The sequence below is a fragment of the Thalia democratica genome, chromosome 5 (genome assembly GCF_965202585.1).
Source record: "Thalia democratica chromosome 5, ktThaDemo2.hap1.1, whole genome shotgun sequence".
NCBI classification, from domain to species: Eukaryota; Metazoa; Chordata; class Thaliacea; order Salpida; family Salpidae; genus Thalia; species Thalia democratica.
This window is the reverse complement of record NC_139169.1, coordinates 25,591,381-25,596,427: the sequence shown is the minus strand read 5'-3', so window position 1 is coordinate 25,596,427 and position 5,047 is coordinate 25,591,381.

Below are 5,047 nucleotides of genomic sequence, written 5' to 3'. Positions count from 1 at the left end.
TGCCAAATATTATACTAGTAACAAGGCAACTAGTATGAAAATATATTCATTTTTTTACAAATGAAAAATTTTGAAACTTTCAATTAACAACTTTACTAAGCGATAAGCAGCCTAGGATTATGACGGTGATAATACATTTAGTTTCTTTTAATATTCAGGTAGGGATTTAAAACAATTTATTAAAGACATACTCATAGTCGTTAAGTTGAATTATACTATCCTTATATAAACTTGTACTAAACTTAACTGTATCTAACTGGTGTACGAATTGAACGGCTCTTTAAACCAATTATTTTATGCGCTTTATGTTTTCATTAAAAAAACTGTTATTGGGCTTAAACTCAAGACATTATAACAACTAAATAAAGGAAAGTTACTAAATAATAGATCTATCAAATATTAAAACTTTTTTCACTACACCCAAGCATTAATTTTCTGTCTTAATCTATTTAATTATGACAAAGTAAACACAATTTAAATGCAAAAAGTTTATTCAAATGTTTATATAAATAAGTTATCTGATCCGCACTGATTCTGTTTCTGATTCTTTTCATCGTTCCGTCTCCGGCTGTGATCTCATTCTGTTTGAAAAAAATATTTAGCTTTTACTAACAAACTTATCTACTAACGCTACACTTCATTCACATTTTAATCATGCAGTTTATCATTAACTATTTAAACATTGCCTTTAATCTATTAATCATTTGAGCATATCTCAGGGTTGTCAAAAATTTTTTCATGTTTTGAAAATACAATTTTTTTTTTCCACCTTGAGTATGACATAAATTTCAAGGTAAGGAATTCGTTAAATTTAATAACGTTAATGAGGAGATACTGTAATGCTACTTTGAATGTGGTTTATAAAAATTTAAGTGATGATGTCAAATAAAAACTATTGTATAACAAAGACTTCAGAAATTCATTGTTTTTTCGTAAGAATTGATGATAAAAATTCCAGTAATTTTTGTTCAATTTCTAGATGGTTTTTAGCTAACCCTGATAGATGTGTTTCGCAATAGTTATGTGATCAAAATGGATATTTGTTTAATTTAAAATAATAAAACCGAGCTTTTTAAAATTAGCATAAAATTGAGCATCAAACAATTATGGACTTTATTTTGTTCTGTTTATGGTTTGGCAATAAAATACCTAAGAAACTGGTACAAAATGGTTACTTTACAGTAATAAAATACAATAAAAATGTTCAAAGTTTGTTAAATTAGTTACTAAGAAGTAGGTCAATAGTGATATATATTTAAGGTAAACTTTGAAAACGCTTCCTAAAATACATATGTTCAAAAAATAATCAAGGAAGTTGTTACAAAATGTATTATTACACGACTTTATAACAACATTTCAGAAAACAATTCACAAGCAAGATGACCACTTTATTTAGATAATATATCATCATGTTTGTATTACTTTTTTTTAAAATCGATCAACTTTATTATTGACTAGCATTAGTTAACTAAATAGGACTATTTATTATCCTCAGAACTTGTAAAACTAAGAGATTTATGTTTTTAAATTTGTGTTAAGGTGTTTTATAAACTACTTGTTATTACAACATGGCTTCTTGTTTGGTAAACTTATTCACTATAAGTTTAAAAACAATTACAAGTTCAAACGAATGATTTTCAAACATACTATGTAGAAATTACCTTGCGGATGATGCATTCAAAGTGGGAAGAGGAATTGACTCGTAAAGGCCAATCACTCTGGGGATCTGTCTACTGACCTTCACTCAAAGAGAGAGCTTCATGGAAATCCTGTTTAAAAGATTCAATTTAAAAATATTCTTACTATCAGATGTAAGCCCTAATACATAAACCTATCATTTACTTTTATCTGATGACTAATATTTTTATTACTTTCAGCGCTTTAATTCATATATTAAAAAAATAGGAAAAAATGTTTTATAAATTCGTAGTAATGAGTCTAATTTGGGGTGAAAGGTATGATTTTTAACTGCAACAAACTGGTTTGTTTTGGTTTGAATAATTAAATATTTACTTTAAAAACTTAAGTTACTCTACAAAAAATACAAATAATGTGTAAACTTAATCTTGGCATATACCTCTCTTAAAACTTATTTCATAAATTTAAACAACTTTAAAAAATTATAAAGAGATAAAGTATACACATCAACTTGATCCATAAAATACTAAACTAACTGCATAACTATAAAGAACTTAACTATTTACTTAAACAAAAAACACTTAGATTTTAAAATTATGCTAGATAAACTTTTGTGTATATATCAGTTTCACTATGGAAGTGTCCTTGCTACAGATTATCAATACTAAAAAGCTTACAAAATCTGCTTGTTAAAGTAGGGTACTTGTTCAATATGTTAATAGAAATTTTTTGCAGTTTTATAAAGGATATTTTATTTCGAAAGCAAAGTTATTGGATTCTATTAGCAAATTTCTATCGTGACGTAACTATAGTGGTAGGATGGAGCTGATTTTCATTTCTACTGATACTGACGTCGTTCAAAGGACGCATACAAATTTTCATCAACAATAATCGAGTTACTTTGCTGAAATCGTGTTCCAATTTTATTTTTACAATTTCCACTGTGAGGAGTTTTTTATCTTAACTTATACCAGGTGAAGGCATTGGAAATAAAGTTAAATATTTTTGTAAATTTCTAGGAAAATTTTGGAATTTTTTTCTGACTTCAAAGGACTTTTAATTAATTTTTACCGTTTGAAGGCTTTGGAAAACAAGGAATTTTGTAAAATTAAAATGACATAATCTGACTTTTTTTTTAATTTTATCAAATTTCCTGCCTTTTCCTGACTTTTTTAAAACCCCCCATTTTTTCCTGATTTTTTTCTTTTTTTTTAATTTCTCCTGACTTTTCCTGATTTCCTGACTTTTCCTGACCGAGTGGCAACCCTGGTGCTAGATTAAAAAAAAAATTCATTTTGCTTTTTAATTTTAGTGGCAAACTTGCTAATATTTTAGGAAACAATAATTTTTTAGTGGTAAGTTGTCATCAAGCTTATTTATAATATTTTGTATAAAATTGTGGATGGGTAAAAATAATCAAGTATGGTCTTCTATTTAATTTAATCATAGCCTTTTGTTGATTTCTATTATTTTAAAATTAAAAAACGTTGAGTTTAAGAAAAACATTGGAATACAAATAAGTTTTCTTTTGGCCAAACTTTAACATTTAAAACCATCACAATACTCAAAGTGATGTACTAACAAAGTGAGCAAATCTAACTTTGTTGTAACAATATTTTAAATATTTAATTAATTATTTAATAAATTAGTTCGCATCCTAAAAAACATTCTTAGCTTATGTTCATTAGTCTTTAAAACAAGTTTAAAGTTTTTTTGTTAAATTTTACTTTTTACTTGTAATGACCACACTAATTTTTATGTTAAATGAAAAATGATAATGATAAATATACTTAATATTAACAATAATGATAATTTTTACTTGCAATTATTTGAACATTCTGTTGAGTTAAAAGCAATACTAGATTCTATTCCAGTTATTAGGTCAAAAATGAACATTAATTATAAACTACATCACTTATAAACATCACTGAATGAGTTTAATTCAATTTAGATAACATTGTCACCTTTACTTTCTCTAAATTTAACTTTTTATGATTTATTGTAGCTATTAGTACAAAAGCAAGAACTATAACATATTTACCTTGTTACTGCCCTAAGTGAGCAGTTAGAGACCTTCCTGGGTTGAGGTCCAGTTGTTGTGTGCTTACAGATGATTCATGTGCATCATTGCTCAAAATTTCCTCAAGACCCTTGCACATTCTAAAGTTGTAAAAACCTGTCAACACATATAAAATGTAGAAAAAATAACAAGTTATAATCAACACTTGTAACCTTAAAACTTTAATTTGTAAATTACTTATATAAACATAAAAGGTGTTAAAGCAATAAAAGAGACAAACAATTTTGTTTTTTTTTAATACTACGGCTTATCTATGACAGGCTTTTGAAGCATTGAAGCCAATCTAATCTGAGTGACTTAAAACTTATCAATTAGCCTTATGTTAAATTAAAAACAATAAATAGTGAAAAAATTATGTTAGTCAAGTAGTAATATTTAATTACTCAAGAAAAATAAAGACTTGTTATACTGAAGTACACAAAAAAATACCAAATGTATTAACATGGTATTAATACCAGTCTGGATATTTCTTAAAATATTTCCAATGCACCACATAATTTAAATTTCCAAAACATAATGATTATTTATACAAATTATATTATACTTGTGAAAAAAAAACTTTAGTTTTTGGATGTCATATACTTGAAAATTTAAATACATAATATAGTTTACATAAACCAATAATAATGGGGACTTTATTATTTTACACTATCTTATTAAAACAAAAAGTTTTTTCACTCTTTAAAAGACTTTTTATTAGAACTTTTAACAAATAAAAACTAGCTCTGAGAACTAAAAAAAAGCCAACTCATGCAATAATTAGTAGAATACTTACCAAGTCAGAGCTAGTCTCAAAAGGAAACAATTAAAATATAATATGATGAGAAAAAATAAAAAACAAAGTACATTCCAACCATTATTAATGGATGATTGTTTAAATATGGTGACAAATATTTGGAAGGATATTTACAGAAAAACATATGATGTACTTTTCTATTATAAAACTGATATGAACTAGCAAACTATATTAAATTTACTGCATTTCATTAGGCTTGTCACTTTTTTCAATTCTATTTTTGCACTTTAAAATTTGCCGCAATGGAACTCTATTTCAAAATAAATTTTTATTTACCATCTGACTTTTAAGTCAAAAAGTTATTTATTATACCCAATCAAACTTTGCACACAAATAGTTTAGTTATATGATAGTAAATAATACTTAATTTTTCTTTAAAACTTTGTAGGAATTATTTATATTGTCATGATATTTAGAACAGCACAACCAAACTAAAAACAAGATTATATTAAGGAACATATGTGTTGTATAGGAGCTTTTGATATATTAAATTGCAATAAAAACAAAATTTACCTTTATTATAGCTGCTAGGA